Here is a 26,987-nt window from a genome sequence, read left to right as displayed (position 1 = left end):
GTACAGCTGCCTACATGGCAGGGTAAATAAACAAAATGGTCATCGTCATACATGTAAAATAATCCATGTGATGAAGTCTGTATGACAGCATGTGGAGGAGTGTGCGTGACTGAAACCTGACAAAGGAAACAAATGATGAGCACCCAAAGACAGTTGTCAGTGGTCCCTACCCAGGTAGGATGCCTAATAGTAATATGCAAACTACTCTGTGTTTGCAAAGCACTTAGAGCTTGGTCTCTGCTCGAGAACAGGCACTAAATAAGTATCCATATCGTCATCACCACCATCATCGTCATCACCATTATGGGGGTGACTAGAAGGGGTTTATCACAAACCATTCCACCACATTTGATTCAGACATATTGCTTAGGGTGGTTGAGAAAATGCTTACACTATATTTCAACACACACACACACAAACACACACTCACGCACACACACACACACACACACACACACACTCTGAAGACAAATGAAACAGAGTGGTCACTTATTAAACTTGCTTTGTTTACAAATAACATGAATAAAAATGTTAATCATATATTATCCAATTTTACTTACACTTACTAAAAATGTCCTAGTGACTTTTGACTGATAAAAAAGGAAAAAAATATTTAAGTGCTTGTGCTTGTTTCTGATGAATTTGTAGAGATTACAAAAACATGGATGCATGTCTTTAATGGTACTGTGTAGGTAGTGTGAGGTCCATACTTTCTTTCCTCCTCCGGCCACCTCTCCCTTCCAACCCCTCTCCTTTCCCACCAACCTCTCTCTCACTCTCCCTCTCCTGCACACTTCACTGTCTGTTAATAACACTCACTCATTACAACCACACACACACACACACACACACACAATTTCTTCAGACATTCAAAAGAAAATAGTCAACAACATGCTACCTACTCCATCATGTCTCTTGCAAGGGCTGGTCCCCTCAGTATGGAGTCACTGACACAGCTGAACATATCCTTTCGAGTGAGGAGTTACTTCAAGTCTGCAATGGTACCCACACAAAATGTATACTACTGCTCTTGGGTATCCAGTTTTCTTGACTTATCTCTCACTGCACACCCCACACAGAATGTCCACAACCATTACAGACTGCAATACATCATCACTGCACTGCTGTCATCAGGGTGATATGTATGGTCCAGCACCTTCATCCACCATGGAATTACCCCAGATATGCTCTGACCAACACATCTGCCCCGTGCACAGACCACCACACAACCAGTGACTTCACCAGACCCTGCACTGACGGACACCGTCTGCTCCAGAGTAAAACCAGTCCCAGCAGAGAGCACTGCGACTGCCAGCAACATCAAACACCTTCGTCACAGCACTGTGAGACGCAGCTGGATGAAGAAGGCACAGACACAGCAACTAGTGGATGACAGAGAGACCCACAGTCACCCCCACACACTGACACACACAATGCCACTGTACGAACAGTCACGGAATTCCTCCCTGTCGCGGAAGTGGCACTGGACGGGCATTGTAGATTTCCATCAGCCTCCGGAAACCGCTCGCCCCACTCAAGTAGCCAGCAACCAGTTCAGCACTGTGCCTCCTCGTTGCCCGATCTACACCGCCCTGTCACTTCCTCACAGCAATCAACGGCATACACACACAGCCAGCATCGGGACACACACACACACACACAGTGCTTGAGTAGTGAAGTCTGTACTTTGAAGAGACATCCAAGAAGCACGATGAGTGAACTATAAAAACTCGACACTCTCTGGAAGCGCAAGCAGCACGAAAAACAAGCCACGGGTCCACCAGCCAGGGTGGCAATGAAGACCTTCACATTCGCTGCCGCCGTGTCCCCAGGGCCTGGAGGGGGGGAGGGCAAGTCAGGGGTGTGGAAGTCAGGTCAGACGGTGACCTGGGTACAGCACGTACTGCCCGTCTCCCTGACACACCACTTTGCCAACACACTCCACCACTTTTTCCCCTCGCGCGTTCTCCTCGCACCATGCAGTCTGTGCGCCTGACATGGGGGGATGCCCGCTTTCTTCTGCCATCGATCTGTTGCTGCCTCAACCAGCCGCCTCGCTACCCCACCCCCATCCCCTCCCAATCCTCACAATCGCCCCCTCCATCCTTCTTCCCACACACCCGCCCTTGGCTTCCAACCACAGTACCGCCACCACCACCACCCTCCGTATTATCGCTACCGCGGCACACGATGAAAGGCCCCAGTCTAAACAGACACCCGTCGCTTGCTCTCGTAATCTGGCGGCTGCAGCGTAATCAGCACCAACTATCCCTCCCCACGGTCTCCTTCCCCCCACCCTACCCCTTCCACCGACAGTTGAGGCTGCACGCAAATATAAGCCGCCAGCAAGTGGTGGGGGTGGGTGGTGTCTGCACGAGGTATCAGTGAATGTTGTGACGGCAGGGAAAAACGTTATCAAAACGACAGCCTGCCATGAAGCTGAGATCGGGAGGGGAAGGGGGGGGAGCGGGGGGGGTGGGGATTCCAAAGCTTTGCTGCGCTTCCCCCAAATCACCTGCAACGGTATTTCGCTTGAACTACATTACTTAACCCGCATCTCCTACCCACCCCGCCTCCAGCATCCCCATCTCCCTGCCAGCTATGCTTTCCCATTGGTCATCATCGCCAGTAATGTCCTTCCCCTCAGAGCCGTTCGGAGAAGAAGCAAAACTCCAACACTACTCGACATGGTGGGAGGGAGGCTGGAGGGGTGGGGGGGGGGGTGAGAAATAAGTTATAAGAAACGAGAACACGTTCGCACGCATCAAAATTCACGCAAAGTGGAAATGTGAAAAATATCAGACAAGACACGCGCACACAGGGAAAGAGAAAGGGAGCGTAAAGAAGACGCCGAGATGAAGAGAGAAAAGTGCAACACTGACATACACAACGTGATCCCAAATAGTTTTTGTTTGTTTGTTTGTTTGTTTGTTTTGTTGTTGTTTGTTATGCCTTCTTAAGATTGCTTTGTGAGAGATATGTGGGAATTTGCAAAAACAGAATACTAAAAGAACAAACAGAAAAGACATAAACGGTCAAACACCGAACAATCGATTGCATGCATAAGGGGGTGGGGGGAGGAGAAGGGATCAAGAAATAAAGTTCTCCGTGATCCGTCTCTCTCAGAACTTCCTCGCTTCCTCGTCCCACCATCTTGTCTGTTTTTATTGTCATCGGCAGGCAGGCAGGCGCGCGCACAAGCAGAGAGAGAAAGGGAGAGAGAGAGCGAGCTTCAGGCGATCAGAGCAAAGCCGGAATCATGACAGTGACAGTACAGACATGTCGATCAGTCAGTCACACGAGTGACATTTTACTGTCAAACCCATCGCTGCACTTTATTGCTTACTGAGTGACAAAAGCCATCATTACCTTCGTCATCACGGCTCAGCCATTCAATAGTAAGTATCGGGCGTGCAAACGCAGCTATTTTCTCTCTACAGTGCGCGTGAGAGTGTGCGCGCGTGTTCGAATGAATGCACCAGCACGCAAAGGTATAAATACATGATGTGTGTGGCCACGTTATGTGCATGAGTGTGTGTTCGACGGCGCGAGTGGTGCATGCGTGTGTTCGGACATGAGAATGCATGTTGCATGCCCACCTGATGCATGTTTTAACTTTTAAACCTGAAGGCGGTGTGCGCATGCCCGTGCCACAGGTAGGTAGACTGACTTGTTCCGCACGTGAGACTCGCCGCAAGCACAGTTCGCTGAAGTTTTAAACACAGAACAGCCCGCCCACGCCCTGCCGACAAGTTCAAGGCTGTGTAGCACTGGCAACACTCGGGAGACTGCTGGACTGCTTCGGGAGGGAGGGGGCGAACATGTAATCTCTTATGTCCGCTTGCATCATCCAGTCACGGTTTGACAAAAATAAAATAAAATAAAATAATTTTGCTGTTTTTCAATCGCATCATTCAGTCACGGCTTAGTTATTTAAAAAAAAAAAATCAACGACCAATTAAATAGGGGTATTTCGTCATCTGCTACAAGCAGCAGAACATTATTTCTTCTTTCTTTACAGCAAGGCGAAGGCGTTATTTGTTGTGTGAGGGCAGAGAAGCTTTTTAGTAGTGGTGATAGTGACGGGGAGGGAAAGAGTGGACGTGGGAGGGGGCGGGGGGTCGACATTTAACATCGATCAGACCAAGGCCAACTCTGGCAGTATGTCTCACACTCAGCGTGTGGGCTAAAATAGATTGCCCTGCAAGTTCTAGCCAGCATTTTTTTTTTTTTTTTTTTTCATGTGCCCATTCCATCCACCCCCTCAATTCAACAAAGGTTCGTCTGAACATCCAAGCTTTAAATAGGTGATTCTGATCCCGTTGTATGAAGGATGGGGTTGAGTGGCTGGCTGAATGATAGACTGGTTCATTAGTTCGTTGTGATCTTTTAACTTAACCTAAATTTACAAACTTCGTCCGAAATCAATTTCACAGTGTTCCTAGTTGGTTTGTTGGACTGTTTTGTTTTGGCGGAGGCGGTGTGAAAAAAAAAAAGATGAATGTGCTGTTTCGCGCGTATTTGTGATAATACAGAAAGCTGGATCACCCAATACACCATAATCCGTGGGAATATTGGCCTGGCTATTAATTTACGGTTTTTCTTAACTGTAAAGATCAGACGACACGTATAAAGAGGCTGTGGGAGGTCCTCATAGTATGAGGCTTTTGTGTGTCTTAGACATCCATCCATCTATCTATACACACACACACACACACACACACACACACACACAGCGAGAAGAAGAAGATGATGAAAAAAAAAAAAGATTCAAGGAGGAGGAAGAGTGCACACAAGAATGCACACAAGCACACACAAATACCACTTCAAGTGGAATGACGTTAAACTGAAGGGCACACACACACACACACACACACACGCGCGCGCGCGCGCGCGCTAATGTACTAATAGTTAGAGCCTGGGATGCCCGCTAACATCCGACAACGGCTTGTGTGGGAAATGGAAAGAAAAAAGAGTACAAAAGAACAGTTTTGTGACGTCAATAGAGACAAGACTGAGCAGCCACACTTTCAGCTCGGATCCGTTACCCGCCTACATCTTCCCTTTTATCACTGAGGGGTGGGGGTGGGAAGAACGTAGAAAAGAAGGAAGAAAGAAACGGAGGAATGAATGAAAAGTGAAAGAAAGGGAAAAGGGAGAGAAAGGAAGAATAATTTGGAAAAGTTAAAAAAAGAAAGAAAAAAGAACAAACAAAATCATTCAGAATCACTGGTGAACACATCTGACTTGTAAGCGAGCGAGGGAAGGGGAAAGGATGCACCATCATTCACGACTGGGAAGTTCAATTATTTCTCGTTGATTTATTTTGATTGCATGTGTTCTCGAACACTGCTTTGTACTTCATGGAATGATTTGTTATTCGATTATCACACTTTGGGACCCCCTTCTCCCCAACACACACACACACACACACACACACACACACACACATCAAAACAACCTACATTTCCTTACATCCCTATTCGCATAGTTAATATTAAAGAATTCATTGAAAACTGCCCATCAAATAAGAACAGTGCGAGGAAGAAAAAAAACAACACCTGTGAACACTAAGAACACTGCTGTTTTAAACACATTTGACACAACACCTGGGAAACAGAAATTACATATCAATGGAAAACTGATGTGAACAAGTTCTAAGAGAAAAAAAAATCAAGCGAAGAAGACATATGAAGCAATAAAAAAAAAAAATTTTTTTAAGTAAAAGAAAACAGGGAAAAAACGGTTGACGTGTTAGTCCAAAGAAGTATTTCGCATTGTTTGCAAAATTCCCCAGTACTTTACCATTATGTGTGGTCTTTTATCTTCTACCAACCCCCACCCCCGCCAAAAATGCACCCCCCTCCCCCACTAATTCGTCTTTTCCCAACCCCTGTCCATTTCCCCCTACACAGACGGTAAGGTAATGTACGCGCTGTCGCCAATTCTTGTCTTTGAAGTAAAGTTTCACGTCTGAATCATATGCGAAGCAATGCGCTTGTTCGTATCGTTCGCACACAACACTGCACAGTTTGCTTATGTGCAGTGATCGCCCGCTCAGGTTCGCCCACGCACACCCAGTTCAAGGCCGTTGCACCAGCAACCGGCAGCAACCGTTGTTGTCAGTGCAACCACCCCCCCACCCCTACCCCTAAACACACAGACTGGCAATTTCCGAAGATAAGCACTCGAGTGCTGCTGCTTTTTTTTTTTTTTTTTTTTTTTTTTTTTTAAACACATCCAGTCCTTGCCCTTCGTGATATCTAAACAATACACTAAACAAATGTATCCAACCCACCCCAAAAAATGCATATTAATCATGATTATAATAATCTGATCACTGAAAAATCAAATCTTTAAGTGTTGGAGAAGAGAGTGGATAAACAGACTTTCAGAGATAGGCAGACAGAGAGATAGTGAGCGGAGGTTGGGGGGTGAAGGTGAGGGAAAGAACTGTAAGTCATAGGTGCCCACTCAAATTCAACGATCTCAACGATCTGACAGGAAGAAAAGAAAATAACGTCCACATAAAAAGTGATGACGTCAATTGTGACATGAAACAGCAGTATGCTACACATTTGTTTTCCTTTTAAAGCAAAACATAACATCAGTCGTCGCTGTTGTTTTTAGCACACCAACAGCAACCCTCTTTTTGTTCTTCTTTCCTTTTTTTTTAAATTCAACACGCTGATAGCATCACATTCTTCTTGCCTTGGCTTTAACGGGTGGGTGCAACATCTTAAGAGGGTACTGCTGATCGTTTCATTTTGACCACATGCTAGGCTGACAGTACTGGTATGTATCGTATCATGTGGGGGGGAAATACCGTTCATGCCATCTCAACAGAATATCTGAAAATGAAGTGACGATTTTTTTCTTCTTTTTTTTTCCCCGATGCCTTGACTGTTTGCCTGCAGCTGGAATAAGGAAAACAAAAGCCGATCGCCGAAACTGCAGGTGGGAGTGATGGGTGTTTGTGGGGTGGGGAGGAGGAGCGGTTCACCACTCTCCAAGGCAGAAATGTGTGTGCATGCAATTAGTTCATGAATAGTTCGAAACCTTCCCAAACCCCAAGGCGGCTGCATACCTTATCACAGAACTGCAGACACATCTGACATGAGGCCGGCACAGAATTGGAGCATCGAGCAATACACGGTCATGTACTCCAACTACCTGGATTAACATGGGCCTTTGACACTGACACAGAGAGAGGCCCTCATAGCAAATCGGTCAAATAACTGATGTCCATTCAAGTTTGTGACAAACAGTTCCGAGATGGGATAACTGGCCAGGTGCTATCAAACAGCACTGTAACGCGACAGCAGTGATCAGAAATGGAATGAAGCAGGGCTGTATCCTAACCAGTATCGTTATTTACTTTACGAGTACCCTAAACACTGTTCTGTTATACCAACAAGTGCGTGTGATCTCATGCAGTGTAAGATCTGGATAAAGGATTCGATTATGTGCCCGACACAGCGTGGGTTCCTCTTTCAAGTCTTACATCTCCAAAGTCTCATCCTCAGTGCCAACTGAAGCGCCTTCAGAACAGACCGTTCGCTAACAACTTTGGTCACGGCCCTCACGATGCCAAACTGCAGCTGATGTCTGATCAATTTTCAGGGGTTATCAAGTTGTCTGGCCTGATCGCAAGTATTAGCAAGACTGAGGTATTGCATCACCGTTAATGGTATCCAACTTAACGCCGCAAGCTGCTTCAAATAAAATATGTTTCTCCCTTGTACTGCTCGAAGATGTCCTGTCAGTATCACATAATCACGTCGTCTCTCAGTCTTCAAACCATTCCACATAAGAAAGAAAAAAAGAGAGAGCCCGCACTGTTCTGTTCATGTGTTTTGCCATAATGGCTGTCCTGCAATCCCATCGTAACTGCTTTGCATTCCATCTTTTGTTTGACAAAGATCGCTTCGGATGGGAGGATTAGAAAATACACAGCTGTTAGCTTCCCCAGTCGTTCACTTCATCTAAATGACTGAGTAACAATGACTGAGTGAAGATCATTTATTTTTACAGACAGCAATTTATTATCATTTGATTATCCTGTCTCTGATCTCTGCCATATGTCATCTCTGTCACCAATGTCTCATGATGATTATCCTGTCATTTTGTTAAGCATTTTCATAGAGAATGTGGGGGGGGGGGGGGGCTGCTAGATATCAAAGAGACTTGTCTCTGTCATCTCTGTCACTTTCCGTGTATACTGATCCCTGTCTTGTCTTATCTTCTGTGTGTATTGATCTGTCTTGTCTCCCGACATCTTCATCACCCTCTGTGTTTGTTGATCTCTGACATCTCTGGCATCTTCTCTCTCTGTCATCTCTATTACCTATGTGTGGTCTCTGTCTTGTTTCCGTTATCTCTGTCTCGAAACTGTGTGTACTGACCTCTTTGTCCGTGAGTCAGTGTCTGTCTTTGTCATCTTTGTCTTTGTCACCTTCTGTATGTACTGATCTCGGCCTGTCTCTTTTCTCTCACTCTGTCATCCATAATCTCCCTCTCCTCCTCACTCCCACTTGTAACACGCGCGTGTGAATACATGTATTAGAGACGAGGGCGGAAGGGTTTATGTTGCCAGTATTGAACAGCACAGCCCATCCTGTTCCCATGAATCGAGAACACGTGGGAGCTGAAACGATCAGTGGCGCAACAGAAGGATTGATGGAATGGAAGGTGACACTGTTTGGTGACGTATTTGATGGTGTGGAGGTGGAGACGGTTACAACAGTAGGCTCTCGGAGCAAGGGAGAGGTACAGGTGTGAGGGGGGCAGCCAGGGGGGAGGGAGTACGCGAGGAGGCTGGAATGGGGGTGGGGGGTGGAGGTGGGGGCGTAAAGAACGTCAGCTAATCGCCTACTAACTGAACCTTAACTAAATACTTTAGTAAGACAAGAGAAACAGTGAATGGTGGGGAAAGAGGGCTGGGGGCACGGACGCGCACAGGCTCAAACCTCCCCTCCCCCATTCAGTTCATATTCACCCAAACGATCTCGAAAGGTATTACACACAATTAGATTTTTTTTTTTTTTTTTTTTAAAGAAGTTTTCACACAACAGAAAAAAATATACTGTGGAGCTACTGTAGACCGTCTGTATACTTGATACCAACTTTTAAAATGTTAACAAGACTGGCCACTGCAGAGAGGGGTCGTGGTATGTCTTCAGTGCTTTCGCGCGCGCACACACACACATTCTTAGAAAGACGCACATTTAGAGTGACGGGTGTGATTACACTACTTAATTTCCCCCAATAATCGAAAAAGTCTGTTTCAAGAAAGATGACAAATGTTTTGAAATAATCAGTGAAAGACAAAATGCGATGCTATAAGTATAACATCAAGTTCATTCTCACCCCGAGTTTTGCTGACGCCAGCTCATCCATCCAGTCTCTTTGATATCTAGCAGCGTATAGGCAAATAACACTGCAGAATGGACAGCTAGTGCCCATCCCAGTGTTTACAATTTCACTAACTTATCGCCAGAGCAAAACAACACATACTGCGGAAAAGAGAAAAAGGTGTCAAAGCTTGCTCGTGAAAAAAAAAAGGGGAAATGGACTGGGAGGAGACAACAGTGAAGGAAAAACAAAAAGGTAGAAATAAAGAGGGTAATAGAAAATAGCACAGAATTTCCAAAAAGCGGGCATGCTACTTACACTAAAGGACACCCGGCATCCCACGGCGGGAACACTGATTATCAAGTGGAAGCCATTCACTGCAAGCTCTTTGGTGACAGGCGTTTGTCTATTGCACATATATTCAATACTGTTGGCATCAGCTATGGTTCAGTGCAGACGGTTTTGACTGAAATCTTAGGGGTGGGTAAGCTGAGTAAGCTCTTATGGCTCGTTTCTAGCGACCCAGCTGATTTCTTTCGGAGAATTGTCACCCAAGATGAAAAGATGAAATATGGGTTCACCACTTTGAGCCTGAATATAAAAAATATAATAAAAAAGCAAAGGAAGCACCTTGCTCCTCCCCCACCCAAGAAATTCAAACTGGTGGCATCTGTTGGAACGGTCTGGGTTTCTGTTTTCTGGGACTGCGAGGGGAGGAAGGTGGCAGAATGGTTAAGACGCTCAGCTGCCAATACAGAGAGTCCGTGAGGGTGTGGGTTCGAATCCCGCTCTCGCCCTTTCTCCTAAGTTTGACTGGAAAATCAAACTGAGCGTCTAGTCTTTCGGATGAGACGATAAACCGAGGTCCCGTGTGCAGCACGCACTTGGCGCACTGAAAAAGAACCCATGGCAACGAGAGTGTTGTCCTCTGGCGAAATTACGTAAAATGAAATCCACTTTCATAGGTACACAAATATGTAAGCATGCACTCAAGGCCTGACTAAGCGCGTTGGGTTATGCTGCTGGTCAGGCATCTGCTCAACAGATGTGGTGTAGCGTGTATGGATTTGTCCGAACGCAGTGACGCCTCCTTGAGAAAGTGAAACTGAAACTGAAACTGCGAGGGGATCCTAACGATTGACTACCTGCAAAGGGATCACATAATCACAGTAGACATTCTATGCCTCAGAACTACGCCAACTCAAATAAGCCTTCAACTGAAGAAAAGAAAACAAAAAACGCAGAGGAAAGCCCCGAACAAGGATCCTTTGCTGCAGGACAATGTACAAGTTCACACTACGCAAGTGGCAGTGGCTGAGGCTGCCAACTGTGGGTTTCACTGAAATCCCGTCTTCGCGGGCGACACTTTGGGAGTGATGATAACGGTCATTCATGCCGCTGAGGCACTACTGGAAGCGCAGGATGCAGCGATGCAGCCTTCTTCCACGCAGGGATAGGAGTGTTTGAACACCGCTGGATAAAGTGCGCTGCAGCCAGAGGAGAATATACTGAAAAGCAGGGGAAGGCCAAGTTTCTCGAGCCAAACTTTCTTGGTGAAGCTGAGAACTTTTTGATCTACCCTTGTACAATTCACTAGCAGACAGTCACTACCAGACAAAGGTCGGGGAGTGCAGTGCGTACGGGGACGCACAGAAGCTACGTGGACAAGCGGTCAGTCCGGTACAGTACTCCAGTCCAATTCAGTCCACAGCCATGGCGGCCAGTCCTCAGACCCTATGTTGTAGTAAGCACTAGCAACAACAGAAGCCGGACCTGCGTGTACTTTTCTGACGGCAGACTGAAGTGACAGCAATTCGGACTCGTGACGAACCAACCAAAAGCAAAGGTGCGCCCATTATGACTGACGTTTCAACGATGGACGGGAAAGACAAGCAGAGAGGGAGAGAGAGAGAAGGGGGGAGAGTGAGAGAAAGAGAGAGAATTATTGTAAATACAGAGAAAACAAGAGACAGACAAAAGACACACACACACACACACACACACACACACACAGACACAGAGAGAGAGAGAGAGAGAGAAGAAAATGAAAGTGACGAAAAGCGACGAAATTGAGAGGGGCAATGACAGGAAAGAGATGCAGACACTCAGAGACGGAGATGTTAGGCAGAAGCTTCACTGCATTAAAAAAAAAAAAAATTAAGGCGAAAGAACCCCTCAACAAGCAGCCATCCACACACACACACACACACACACACGCACGCACACACAAACACACACACACACACACACACACATTTCAGACGCACACTGGCGTACACACACACGCACTCTCTCCCTCTCCCCCTGTACTGCCTATGTACTGGATCAGTGGATGGAGGAGAAATGACAGGCTGAGGCAAGCGGCAAAGCAAGCTGTTACGGTGTGACTGCTGGAGCGAACTTGGTCAATTACACAGTGCACCGCGTGCCAACAATGCAAGGAATGCTCTCTCCCCCCCCCCCACCCACCCCCCCTCTCCACCCCTCCTCAAAAATCGCCTCCACACAGCCAGGTGGTGTCGGTGAAAGAAAAGTCTAGTCTTCCAGTCTTTCTTCTTGCTACCAATATGATGGGGCAATGCAACCCCACCACCTCCACCCTCCCTCTCTCTCTCTCTCTCTCTCTCGTGTGTGTGTGTGTGTGTGTGTGTGTGTGTGTGTGTGTGTGTGTGTGTGTGTGTGTGTGTGTGTGTGTGTGTGTGACAACACCACTATCTTACTATCCAGGTATGTCTGACACAGTTCCAGATGAAAACCGTGTCGGCAACGAGTGCAGTGAGGTCGAAGAGATGAAAAAAGAAAAAGAAAAAAAAAGAAGAAGAATCAGAAGGCGATGTGCGCGCGCGCGTGTGTGTGTGTGCAATTGTGTGTGTGTGTGGGGGGGGGGGGGGGCCGTGGGGGGGAGAAAGAGAGAGGTAGACAGAGATTTCAGATGAAGCTTCGCGCGCGTGCCGTGCTTGTGTGTGTGTGTGTGTGTGTGTGTGTGTGTGTGTCTGTCTGTCTGTCTGTCTGTCTGTCTGTGAGTGAGTGTTTGCGTGTGTGTGCGTGTGCGTGTGTGTTGCGCGAAAGCTGCAAGAAAATTCGGAGACGAACTGGCAAGAAAGACAAGTAATCCCTGGAGAGATGTATAAACTGCCCCAGACCTTCGTTTAAATTCTTTAATTCACTGTCCACAGCACCCTGACCTATCACTCTGTCATAAAGAATGCAGACAGACAAGCAGTCCAAAGGAGAAAAACCAACACAGCAGACAGGAATGCCAGGCAAAAAAGGTTTGTTTTTTCTTCTTCTTCTTCTTCTTCTTTTTATTTTCCAGAGAAAGGCGAAGTGAGAGGGGATGGATGGAAGGAGACAGACAGGTGGGGGGTGAGCCAGGGATGGTCACGGAGAGAGGTGAGTGAGGAAACACATACACGATGCCATGATTTTATGGTAAGGCCCGAAGACTTTGCAACTGAAATGCACTGAAGAAATAACTTTGTAAAACATGACTGGAACTGTGACATTGTTCAGTCTCAACAGTCCTCATGTCTATCGCTGCAACCAGCCCCAGTCTCGAGTCTCCGAGAACCATGCCTGGAACCAATGAATTCACAAATGAATAATCCTCCCCTCATACTGTCTTTTCTTTAATGTTGTTGCTGGCCGTTGATTAGTTCTGTGGTGGACTTACACTCTTTCAGTTCTGATTCGATTTTCACCCGTGTTCTCTCTCTCTCTCTCTCTCTCTCTCTCTCTCTCACACACATACAGATATATATATATATATATATATATATATATATATATATAAGTTACTGGCTATTTCCGACTTCCAGTGTATATTATGGTAACCCCCCGCCCTCTCTCTCTCTCTCTCTCTCTCACTCTGTCCTTGTGTCTCTGTGAATGTCCGTCTGTATTTCTTTGTGTCTGTGAGACAGGGAGAGAGCACGACAGAAAAAGAGACAGAAACAGAGAGAGGAGAGGGGGTCCAGAATAGGAGATGGAGGATGGCGGTTGGAAGGAAGAGCAATGGCCAAGCGGATTTAGCAGAACGGCGAAAGTGTGTGTGTGTGTGTGTGTGTGTGTGTGTGTGTGTGTGTGTAGGGGGCGGGGGGGGGGGGGGGGGTTGGGGGAGGGAGGTTAGAACGAACGGAGAACTCTCGGCTCCCCAGGGTTCCAGGACGAACAATGGCGGTGGGATCCATAATTAGATCCCTACTGACGTCATGGATTAATCCGCCCGTCTTCATCTCTGTCACTGTCATATTCAGCCACTCTGCTTTCACCCCTTCCCGCATAACCAATTCGCCCCTGTGTGTATGTGTGTGTGTGTGCGCGCGCGCGCATATGCAAGCACGCACCATATACTTCCGCATCGCCTTGCATAATAACAAAATGGGCAGTATATATACATTTAGTCTAAAGACTGTAATGGCTATTGCTAGAAAACAACAAAGCAGCAACACATTTTTTTTTTAAGATAAAAGAAAACACCGTTCAAAAAGATTTTTTTTCTCTCCCAATAATCAAGACTAATGAGACATTCCAGATACATGGTGACGGTCCCCTTACCTGTCACTCGTTCCCACAGTTTCTTCATCGCGTCAACTGCTGCCGCCGTCCACATGCACACAACTTAGAGGCTGTTTTTGTTTCCTTCCAATGATAATGAAATGGGAAAAAATCTTTTAAATAGAAACACACCGATCAACTCTCATCATTTTCACTGTTCTTGGCTGCCTACCTTAACTCTCATATTACCAACAAAAAAACAAAAACAAACAAAAAAATCGTCACTTTTCTTCTCCTTGGCAACCTATATATACCTAATTCGATCCACAAATCATCTTCACACAAATCAGTACCGTCCCACGGGAAGATCTGAAGGACAACCAACCAGATTGTTGAACAACACACGCACGTGCACCTTCCGACGGAACCGCTCTTTCGCATCTCCCTCACCTGTACAATAAATGTCCGTATCCTCTCCACCCCACAGCCCCCCCCCCTCCTTCCCCCACCCCACACATACACACAAGCACCTGTCCGGTTCCGGGACCACATAACGACGACACTTTCCAGGTTTCGTGTCGCGCCTATCACATATCTGTGTGGCATGCCACTGTCTTCTTTTTCAGGAACGGCGAAAAGCTGTTTAAAAAAAAAGAAATGAAAAAATGTACACCACCAACATCGTACTATGGGTGCACGCTAATGTGCACACTGACATGTATACACGCGTGCGTGCAGAGAGGGACATAAACAAGAGAGAGACAGAGACAGAGAGAGAGTAGAGGAAACAGTCCCACACCGATAACTCGAAAAAGCTACAGTATACGGAACGACGCCGGTGTTGTTCGGTTTTTGGGGGTTTTTTTGTTTGTTTTTTTGTTTTGTTTGGTTTTTTGAGTTTTTTTTTTTTAAGGAAACGAATGACTGTCACACCTGTTACTGAAACACGAGAAACGAATTTGATCGGATGCTGCCACTGTCACTTGTCAGGTCAACGTTCATATTCAGTACAACAATGTAGGCGGCGGCTGTGCATGGGGCTGTACCTGTAAACGATATACATCTGGTACATTATCTGAAATGCACGCGAGGGGGCGCGCGCACGAAATTCACACCTCGTTCTACGATCTGGTATGACCAGAACAAGTCGACTTTTACAGCATGTCGTTATTCACCGTGGTTTCGCTGATGAAGCTCCCGATGAAGGAAACTGGGGAAAATAAAGAGAAACTGCCAGCCATAGCCACTTCACTGCTTCTTCGATTTTAATTAACGCAATGTTTGCACCGGGAGCCGAGAACGGATAAGATCAAGGAGTGAGACACCACTACAAATAAAATGGTCTTATACCAACTGTCAGAACCATCTCAGCACACAAATCTATGTAACCGCTATGAACTCTGGGTATTATACGTCCCAAACATCTCAGGAACAATTTGTTCTCTCCCACTCTTTACTGCCTAATGGGAGGGAAGGGGGATGGGGCGGGGGTGAGAGAGAAACAAAGAAAGAAACTCACGGTGTTTCGAATCAACACCTCAAGCAGATCAACTGAATTTCAGAAGACAAATGCACATCCAGCTGTTATTTTCAATACTCTCTCTCTCTCTCTCTCTCTCTCTCTCTCCCTCCACCTACCATCCGACAAAACCATGGAAATGTTGGAAATATATGTTTATACAATGAAACAGTATTTAGCTTAATGTCCAAAAACCAATCCTGTATTGTTGTTTTTAGAGAGCGACGGGAAGAGATTATCTACTGAAAGACGGCACCGACACATTCCCACCGCTTGACCACGCCTATCAACGGGGGAAAAAGTTTTGTTTAATTCTCCAACTCTAAGCAATGGTTCAGCAAAACAGCCAACGTACTGCCAGGTCCCGAAAACCAGTACCGTCGTCACTCGTTTTGAGTATCGATCATTTCATCACTCTGCGGTCCAAGCACTGGACCCATTCACGCTTGCAACTACCGCACTACATCGCCCATCACCACTGGCTAGGGATACCTATGCCGAATCCACACACACACACACACACACAAGCGCGTTCCGCTAACCACTTCCTTCACGATATGTCCTGTTCGGCTGCAACAACAGACTTCGTAGGTCCCATAGGCTTTGAACACTTTAACAATGGAAGTCAGTCAATCCAAGGGCAGTCGGTCCCAGTTAGTCGAGGCAATCCTCCAACAGACCAACGTTCGTGCCCTCACATCAAAGAGCGGTCACGACAGTTCTGAGCGGTTTTGTTTTCTGCGCTCTTGACCAGGTGAGACGCACAGAGAGACAGAGTGCGAGGCTGACACTTGTACGGCACGCATAGTAGCTATCACCCCCACCCCCCTGCCTCTCCTCCCTCTCCTCCCTTTCCGGGTTACCAATTTGGACCAACAACTGACCACTCCCCACACTCCACTCCACTGCGCTCTGGGTGTGTAGCTGCCCAGACACACTACATTCTCTTGCAATCAGTTATATTTGCAAATATTTCTTTATCGTGAAGAGAAACTTGTTGGAGCTGAGGTGTAGTGATTTCCAGAGGATTGAGAAGGGAGGGCTATGTCAAGTTATTTGGCATAATATTATGGTTAAGCCACGCTATCATTATTAACCTCCCACATACTCATGTCTTCCACAAAGGTTTGTCATCATGCAAAACAAACCTGTTAGCATTCTGGCCAACCCAATGTTTGACAATAAATAGTTCAAAAGAGAAAAATGGGTGGAAACTGTCACATACCTGTGTATACACTTGCAATGACACTTTAGTCAGGCTTTCATATACATGTCCTGTTCAAGAAATAATTCCATGCATTGTTTATAATGTTTTACTCTGTTTCCATCCTTTCCCATCTATGCTGATCTCCACTTACCTTAAAAAGTCTAAAAACAGCTGATGATATCTGTTTTTTTGGGGGGGTTTAATAATTTTTTTTTTAAACTGAGCTATGAGGCTGCGGAGACTTCAATTTTCAATCCTTTGCACTTAACTCAGGGAAACCAGGACAGAAGGATGTGTGGCAGGGGAAAGTTCTGTAACTTCTAATTTCATCTGAAGGGATTCTTTACAAAAAATGATTTTTTTAAACAATAATAATAATAATAATAATGATGACAGTAAGAATAGTACATTTGTATAGCGCTTTGTAATCTCTCCAATCGCTTTACATAATACACCCACATATAAATGATATATTTATGGTGGGAAGGTTGGTGACGGAAGAAAGGGGGAAGAATGGATGGAGGGTTGGTGAACGAGGGGGTGGTGGTGATGGAGCAATAAGGTAAGGAGGAAGGAAGAAAGAGGAACACGGGGAAACAAGAGTCCATCTAAAGTCATCTTCTTAAAACAGAAGGTGGGGTGGGGGGAGGGTTTCATTTACACCACTTGACTGGGACCCTCAAAAAGGGGCAGGCACTAATGGAGGGCAGGCAGGTTGGTAGGCAGGCAGACCTGTACACAGGAAACATATGGGCCAGACTCAGGTAACTTGGTGGCCTGTGAGGGGACAACCAAGGTAACCGATTTCCTGCTACGTTAGCCACTGGCCACCTGCACACTTTGCTGAGCCCAGGGCAAGTCAACCATCTGCTCCATTGTGTGGGCCACTGAAAGGAAAACAGGAAGAGTTTGGGCCTGGGTGACTGAAGTCCCAGAGCAGGAGGGAGAGGGGAGGGGTGAGAGTGAGGTGCAAGGAAAAAGCCTCCGCCCTCCCATTCAACTTGAGTGACTCCCAGTCACTGCTCACTCAGCTGGCATATGGATGTCAAATGTCGCACAGGCTTTACCTCAAAGCTCTATCTATCCACCTGTATTACTCCCTCATAATCTGTATGAGCATACCACATGCACACAAATGTGCATAGAATTAGAAATGTGTGTGTATACAGGTAATGAGATATGCATAAGTGCATATGAACCCCTATACCCCACCCCCAACCCCCTCCCATCTACCCCCTCCCTCCACCCACACCCTCCCCCACACACACAAATAGAAAGTAAAATCAATCAATTAAAAAACCATATTGGTCAATGGTATGTTAGTCAGACATGTGCAACTACGACCATCCTAACAGCAGAGGAGGCAACTGCTGTCCCAACTATCTCAGTATCTGGGCTAGAAATGGTCATCATGGAGTGTCTTGCCCAAGTTGCATACCCACTCTCTCAGCCAACAGGGTTTTAGGGCAGTCAGCAATGGGATTGTTCCCAAAGTCCAACTAGCCCCCATGGCTGCAGCACTAAGAGCAAGTGCAATCTTGCCTCCCAGTTTGAGTGCCATTATCCTTCACAAAAGAATAAGCTATAGTGTAAATGACTTCCCATTGCAGTGGAAAAAACACTGATTATACAACTCTCACTTTGCTGTTTTGTTTATGGGCTGATTAATTTAATGGCAACATCATGATATCAAGGGCTTTCCACTATTTGTGCCCAAATAAGTCACTCATTAGTTGCAACTCTTAATTTCAGAGTAATTTAACTAATTTTATCTCAATCATCTATTTTTAAATTATGAGCTGCAGGTCCTCTGCTAGCTCTTTACATGCCAAACATCCATTTTTTTTTTTTTTTTTTTTTTTTTTTTTTTTTTTTTTTAATTTCATCATCAGATATTTACGCAGTCTTTATGGACACTATATTATAAAAACAATAGTGACACAAAAATATGTGACAAACTCAGGTGCATACAAACACTTGAAGAAGTGACATAACTCATGAATATGAAAGTTAAATCAACAGTAGTGAGTAAAATCACAACAAACATAAATATAAATACACAAAATGCCCCCTCCACCCCTCCCTCTCTCTCTCTCTCTCACACTCCCACACACACAAAGTCAAGTAAAATCCCATTTTGTCTCAATTCTTCTTGCTACATAACAAAAATAAAAACTCATGTACGTTTTACATCTGGGAAGATGGAATTAAGATCTCGTTCACTGTGAAACCTGTTTGCTATGACAACAGCAGACTGATTGATAGCTGTTATGTGAGTTTTGATAGTTTCAGAACTTGTTGGTAGTATTTTTGATTGTGTACTATTTTTGATCGTGTGCTAGGACTTGTGTGTGTACGTGTATGTGTGCTTGTGTGTGTGTGTGTGTGTGAGGGGTGTGTGGGAGGGGGAGGCAGAGTGGGGAGGGGGGGGGTGAATAGTTTTCAATGATGTTTGGTATCTTGTGTTCAATTTTTCCTTTTTGATATTTACATATATGTTTTCTATTTGTAAATGCCTAGGGCTTATTTTCAAGATTTGGCGTAAATGCTCATAATAATAATAATAATAACAATAATAATAATAACAGCAATAATACTCCCTTCTCATTATCTTGATGGACACTGGCCAAGTGTAACATTTGTAAATTTATGCATAATTATTGATATATTTTGAGTGGCCCTAATGAAAGTGTTTTGACACTGAGGTGTGCCCACAAAGCTGGTCAACATGACAAACCAAAACAGGGACAGAATGAGGTGCAGAGTCATCCATGGGGGACAGATAGTTCATCAACTGATGTTGGGCAAGGATACTTCCTGTCTCTGTTACTTTTCTTTCTTGTCAATGATTGGATTATGAAAACATCCACAAAAAAGACAAAGAACAGAGTCCAATGGACACTATGGAAGCAGTTTGATTCCTGAATTTTGCAGATTATCTTTCCCTGCTGTCTCACAACCATCAGCAGATGCAGGAGTAATGCCAAAGTTCTTGCAGACACCTCATCACAAGTAGGCCTCAACATCCACAGGGACAAGAAAAAGATTGCTGAGTCAAACTTTGACACAATATTCAAAAAGTTACATGTACCTAATTTGGAGAAGAAAAAAAAACTATTATGATAACTTTGCAAACACTTAGCGAATGTTGTTTTCTGAGCAGTCATGTCATCTTCGGAAAGCTGGTTCAGAATCCTACTTGTTTTCTTCTGCTTGATGACTCGGCTCTGTTACTCCATTCGTCTGCTGTGTTATCTGTTTTTTGGGGGGTTTTTGCTTTTTTTTCACAGTTTAACAGCCTTCAGTCCAATGTACACTGTTGTAAAGCCCCAGTAATTAACTTGTTCAATCAGAATCCAGTCTGCAAGCCCTGTTTTCTGTCCCATCCACCATTTTGCTTTGCGTTCAGCTTTTGAAAAACGATCAGTTTATTTCTCTACTCCATTTACCTACTTTAGCACTATTGATTTATCACCAACTCAGATACCCTCTTTAGTTGAAAATTGGTGCAGCATGCGATTTGGTTTCAATTTGATTTAATTTTAAGGGTGAACAGGAACCATGCCAAACTGAACAGTTATAATATATTACTTATAGATTGAAGTGTTGCTGTTCAGCACAATTTTGTTGTTATTTTATAATATATTGAGTTTGTTGGGACAGGTGGCCCCAAGTGGCAGTCAGAATTCAGTTTTCAGACACAGAAAGGGTGCATATACTATAACCGTTAAGACACACTGGTCAGATTTGAGTAATAAAAAAAAAAGTTGTGCCTCACAAGCCGAAAAGGAAAGTAATTCAAACTCAAAGCCCTTAATTCAAAGCCTCCTGCACCACCCTGACCCTACCCCCCCACCGCCCCCACCCCTTTATTATTTTTTTTTTAATAAATTCAAATTTGCTGTCTATAATGTGTTTAAATGTACAAAACACTTTCCATAACCGTGATAAAACCTTCCCTTTTTTTTTTTTTTTTTTAAATGTAATCATTTGTGGTGCACATTTTTCAAACCCACATACTGTTTCCATCAAAGTATTTAAAAAATCAAAGAATCCACTAATCTAAGAAATGCATTAGCAAGTTATATACATATATATATATATATATATATATATATATATGTATGTATGTATGTATCATGTATGTATACTAAAAGTCAAAACATAGCTGTAAGTGTTATTCATATAAACATACCGAAATATTTATCAAAGCATCTTTAAACATGTGGCTCAATGTGGCACCTGAGTGCTGGGGAAAATCCCACTTTAAAGTTAAACGATAGGTAGTAGTGTTAAAACCAATATCCAGAACAATCAGCTTAAAACTGAGAAAATGGTCTTGAGGTATTTCATTGCAGATCAAACTGATGAATCTTCATACTTCCACTGTTCCAGTGTCTTCAGAGTCATCATTATGCAACAGTAATAGTAATATATATATATATATATATATATGTACTATGGTATTCAAGGGGTGAAAAAACATAAGTAGTCAACATAGCAATAATAGTACCATATATAGACTTGTTCAGACTTCAGCAGGTATAAGGTATGTGTTAGTACTCTGGCAAGGAAGATAGATGATGGTAACAATGAGTAGGAATACTCACACACAATGATTATAATTTTACATCACTCGTCAGCCTCATTTATTTTCACTGATTCAATGAAAAGCAACAGAAAGAAACTGCAAGTGCAATTTGTATGCTCATCTTTGAACATTTCTGTTCCAGTCAAAACTTGGCTGAGGCAAAGAACCAAGAACAACCAATCACCGATTCATCAAACTCAAAGGAAAAACTGTATATACAACTCAATTCCATCATCAAAGGGGATTAACAATATCTGCCCCTTTGACAGTTGTGACTGTAATTTGTCATAAACTATAAAGCCATGTTCAGAGCAGCAGACTATTAACAGTATCATCAAAGAAAACACCATGTCCATGGTCCAATGCTCAACTCATCAGATGTAGGACATACATGATACAGCATGCTACGATACATACATACAAAACTGAGACTGACAGCTGTTCCACTGATTTGTAATTCACTCCTTTTACTTTCACGCAAACCAAAAAGGACTGCATAAAAAAGTTCAAAATGTATAATTCATGGAAAGCCAAATAAACCCAAACTGGAGCACAAGATAAACCGATCTTGCCTTTCAGTTTAAACTAACACAGTTACTTACAGTTACACTAACAATGTCAATATTTCAAAAAAACAATTTCATTGCTCAACTGTAGCTGCAGCATATGACCTACTTCAGACACAGATAACATTACTTGATAATGAAATATTAAAACTTATTTTCAACAATGTCATAATACCTAGACACATCTGATGACATCTTTTATTTTGTTAGTTTTTGTAACTTATGTCATGACAGCAGACAATGACATAGATCTACAAGAGTAGAAAAATAGAGAAGAAAAAACGAAGTAAAGCAGTTCAGTTCACAATTTAAAAACATGATACAATAATGCATACATGTTGAAAAACTAATGTGGAATATTTTAGAGATATGGAGAATAAATAAATGAAAAAAGACAAGAATAACTATAAATCAAATTAAAAACAAAACAAACAAGTAAATACTGTTTCAGTGTTTGCTTTAAATAAACAAATTTATACTTATGCTTAAACCTTTTACTTACAATAGTTATACTTAGCTGAATACAATTTGCACAAGTTTTCAGTTTGTTCCATATGCAGCGAGTCTAAAATCTAATTGCTAATATAAAAATATCGTAACATGATAAGCAGATTATGATATAAACTTCATAACTGCATGAATGTGTTTGTAAGATGTGTGGGTATATACACATACATCATTACATGCAGTGGTACATGTATGATGTAATGATAATCATAATGCCTCACTGACAGTCAGGAGAATCTAATAAAAGAGAGGCAAACACAGAGACGAGCAGACACAAAGAAGAGTGCTGAATATGGTATGTGTTCAAAAGATATTGACTTCAATATTGGAAAGAGCTGCATTCAGATTTGTCACAATACACTATCAATTGTTATCAAATATCACTCTCTGACAAGTCTGCAATTTCAATTCAAATTAATTAAGTAGTCATTAATATCATTATCAGTGTCTGACTCTGAGTGGAGTTTTATACCTTACCAATTACTCTCTTGCAGATCTCTGTAATCTGAACATATGAGTATGACTGTTACACTACAGTTCATATTAGTTGTACTAGTTCAGTAGTTGCAGATCTATATCCACTGCACCACTCCCTTCCCCAAAACACCCTCATGTTGTTCACACATACACATTGTATATGACAGTGAAACTGCACATGACAACAATATCAATTATAATGCTTTAACACACACACACACACACACACACCTTTTTATTTTCAAAACAAAAAAAAACTGCATGCATGGACTCAGTTTAACATATCATTAACACAATATCGAACATTCACTCTCTCAGTCATTGAATCTGTGTATTTTCTTTTATCTGCAATAACATGATTTAACATAGCTTGTATTTCTATAATATAAAAATTAAAATAATTACAAACAGAACCGCACACCACTGAGTCTGTGTGTGTGTGAGTGTGTGTGTCACTGTGTGTGTGTGTGTGTGTGTGTGTGTGTGTGTGTGTGTGCGTTCATGTCTTTGTGTGTGTGTGTCTGTGTTCGTGTGTGTGTGAGTGTGTTTGTATGTGTGTGTTAAAGGGCGATAACCTGATGCACTGAGTCAGACGATCTCAAATTCACTTGAATTAAAGTTCTATCGGGTTTTCTGATGACAGACACATATCACAGAGCAAATAGTCCAGTTCATAAGCTGTTATGGACACTAACTTGCATATACGAAAAAAAAACGGTAACATCTAATGCAACGCAAATTATCTACACCTGGTCCTTGCTTTGTGGGTCGTGTGTGACACCGACAGAATGACAGTACAGGTAACTGGCCGCGACTTGTCCACTGAATTACGTCCATACAACTCAAACTTATCCACTTACCTGGTCTGCCACAAGAGTGACCACTTCAGCAGAGAGTGTGACTGCAACATTAAGCCATAGACGTTGTCAAACCAAAACAAAATGTTGAATAAAAAATTGTTTGATGGGTCGTCTTCTGGTTACAGGAAGTGGACAAATAACAAGATGGCGTAGAAATAACAATGTCACGTGACTGGCACACTTTTTGCTTTTCATTCTTCGAACCAACTACTTGAAACTGTGGGCTTCATTGCAACGTGTTTTATGACGGAAAAGATCTAATTCTAATCGCAGTGCCCATAACAAATAACCGAAGAAAAGTTAAACAACTTATAAACAGATACATGGGTGATATAGTATAAAACATGTCAAATTTTACACTCATAAAAGTATTTGTATACAGGCTATATATATGCTTTCTTTCCTCCCATCCCGTCTTAGTAAAAGTGTACATCTGTACCAGTCATATATTCCAACAAAGCTATAACATTCATGATTATTCTGAAATATTTGTTGAATTTAGTTTCAACTACTAAACAAACAAAAGGGTAATTATCAAACTGATGACTAATTTCAATCTGTCAATGAGAAAAAATATATACGAGTGATATCAAATGGCATGGGTTGTGTTCTGCGAAACAAACATTTTGTGACAGCGATGTCAAAAGGAAAGGAAAAATCAGAGGGAGAGGAGAGGGAGAGAATTGGTTGGAAGGGGAAGAATTCGTAATTGGACGAAAACAGAAAGCATACAAGTCTTATTTCCCTTTAATGCTTGGGGTCCTAATTGCCTCCCCTACTTCCCTAGCCGGGCCCCACCCCCACCCCACCCCCTCCCAATCTCCCATGCCACCTCTCAGTGCTATTATGAATATTATCTTGTATAAAGTTATGTCATGATGAGAGGTGTTTTTCGCAATTCACTATTATGATCTATGTTAAAACAGATTTTTTTTTTAAAGCAACAACAAAAAAACAGACAATGAATACTATATGCTGCCCACTTTTTAATGCACACCTCTGTCATAACCCACTGGTGCTTGACATGTTCTCGGCTACCTGTGCACATTATCTTCATCGTTATGAAATGAAATAAATAAACACAGCGTGCTTGCTTTTTTGACGAACCTCGCAAATTGTGCGAATGCCAGGATGATGTAATGTCACTGTGAGAGCTACATCAGTGAAATCAATGTAACTGTGTCCGCACTGAAAGCACACCTCCATTGACACCTGGGAGGGGTGGGCGGATGGAAGGATCTTGTTTTATCATTCATTACCATCGGTGTTGTTATTACTATCATTGTTGTTGTTGCTGCTGCTGCTGCTGCTGCTGCTAATACTGCTTTTTTTGTATCATTATCATTATTGTCATCGTTGTTGCCATTGTTGTTGTTAATGTTTTGTTGTTGTGATGATGATGGTGATGATAATGATTATGATGATGATGATGATGATGATGAGCCTTTTCATCATCTGCTGTTCAAATATAGAACTTTATAGTTCTTGCCTCACCACGTACGTCACAGCCCCCGTGTCACTGCCTTCCTTTAAATCTAACCTCAAGACTTTCCTCTTCCAGCAGCATTTCCTCTAGACCCTCTCTCAATCATGAAAGTAGTTCGTTGATTGTGTAGCTATAGTTGTAACGCTGTATTGTGTGTGCATCGAATGTATGTATGTATGTATGTAGGGGTGAGCCCGATACTCCTCCGTGTCAATACTCCCCCGTGTCGATACTCCCCCATGTCGATAATCCCTCTCACAAAGATCCAAAAACAGTCAAATACAGATGTTTGTATACATTTGTGACTGATAATGCTTTCTGCTCGATCAAAGATGTGTTGTGGAATGATGAATGTGTTATGTGTTCTCTTCATACCAGCCATCCGCCTTCAGAGTTGAGCAGCGACTTGTGTGTTGGGCCCGCTGTTGTGTGGAGTGGACTTTGATTTTTTCACCGCGACTCAGTGTATCTGCGGGGAAACGCTCTCTCTCTCTCTCTCTCTCTCTCTCTCTCTCTCTCTCTATCTATCTCTCTCTTCGTCTCTCATTTTCTGTTTCTCTGTCTCTCCCCCTATCTGCCACTCTCTGTCTCTCTCTGTATCTCTCTCGCCGTCTGTCTCCCCATCTCTGCCTCTCTCTCTCTCGCTCTCTCTCCCTCCCTGTCTGTCTGTCTCCCCCTCTCGGCCACCGTCTCTCTCTCTCTGTCTATCTCTCCGGACCCCAGTCCTTTTGTATTGTGGCCCAAGCCCGATGTACATTAAAACAGTTCTGAGTTCTGAGTTCTCTCTGTATTTCTCATTCTCTCTCTTCTCTCTCTTCCCTCTCTCTCTCTCTCTCTCTCTCTCTCTCTCTCTCTCTCTCTCTCTCTCTCTCTCTCCGTCTCTCATTTTCTGTTTCTTTATCGCTCCCCCTCTCTGCCACTATCTCTAACTCTCTGTCTCTCTGTCTCTCTCTCTCTCTCTCTCTCTCTCTCTCTCTGTGTCTATGTCTCTGTCTCTTTCTCTCTCTGTCTCTCTGCCCGCACACACACACTTATACACAAACATATACGTTGTGTGCATCCCGCTGACACACAGTAAATACATTATTCGGTGAACACCACACACACACACACACACACACACACACACACACACACACACACACACACACACACACTCACACTCACACACATTCACACTGTTTCGCCGCGATATGAGATTCAGTATTGATGATGGTTTTAAAGTTAATCAATGTAATTTGTCACAATTTACAAAGAAAACCAAGAAGGACTTTATGGAATAAGTTCAAACTGGAAAGAAAAATACCACTGGAAAGAAATAGGTCAGTAACTGAATGCCTGTAACGCTAGGGTACATTTTAGCTGGTCATTCTTGATAGTAAAAGACTGAGTGATATAAAAAGAATCTCTACAAACCTCAGTAATCTTAGTCAAATAGGACACTTCTTTAGTAACAACATATCATTTTTGTTGATCACACACTTTCTCGACAATATAAAAACAGTATCTTTTTTAATCATACCCTGGTATATTCATACCGTAAATCGTTTTTGGCAGACAGGTATATTTGGATGGTAAATTGATAAAACTTTCGGGAAATCATTATGACCCCCCCCCCCCTCCCGTCTGGGTAAAGGGTGTGTATGTGAGGGGGGGTGGGGTGGTTATGGTCACTTGAAGATCTACCACCAATGACCGCTGACCATCAATGACCATTGCTGACCACTGACCGTCGCTGACCACCAGACCACCACTGGTCACTGACCAAGGCTGACCTGGGAGAACATAATGATGATGATGATCGAGTCTCCCGTCGGACCGACGGATGAGTAGGCAGGCAGGCTTATCTGTCGGTGTGTGTCCTCATACGGGAGAAGAGGCTGATTCTGGATGCGCAGCACTTCCCACAGGTGTTGCAAGGAA

General features: G+C 43.5%; 1 protein-coding gene and 1 long non-coding RNA gene across 9 annotated transcripts in view; one reads left to right on the top strand and one right to left on the bottom strand.

Moving 5' to 3' along the window:
- LOC143298870 (tyrosine-protein phosphatase non-receptor type 4-like) overlaps positions 1-23,717 on the bottom strand; it is a 97,212-nt gene extending 73,495 nt beyond the window's left edge. For 7 of the 8 annotated variants that reach the window (XM_076611876.1, XM_076611936.1, XM_076611911.1 and 4 more), the window contains exon 1: positions 23,579-23,717. The gene's annotated coding sequence lies outside the window, so the exon portion shown is untranslated. Of the gene's footprint in view, positions 1-902; positions 1,498-23,578 lie in introns of those variants that run through there. The other variant, XM_076611884.1, reaches the window with a different exon arrangement.
- LOC143298912 (uncharacterized) overlaps positions 3,260-26,987 on the top strand; it is a 60,578-nt gene continuing 36,850 nt past the window's right edge. Inside the window, exons 1-2 of the long non-coding RNA XR_013057446.1 lie at positions 3,260-3,398; positions 12,671-12,747. This is a non-coding gene — a long non-coding RNA (uncharacterized LOC143298912). The remainder of the gene's footprint in view (positions 3,399-12,670; positions 12,748-26,987) is intronic.

This window comes from Babylonia areolata, chromosome 2 (assembly GCF_041734735.1).
Source record: "Babylonia areolata isolate BAREFJ2019XMU chromosome 2, ASM4173473v1, whole genome shotgun sequence".
NCBI classification, from domain to species: Eukaryota; Metazoa; Mollusca; class Gastropoda; order Neogastropoda; family Buccinidae; genus Babylonia; species Babylonia areolata.
This window is presented reverse-complemented; position numbering and strand designations above follow the sequence as displayed.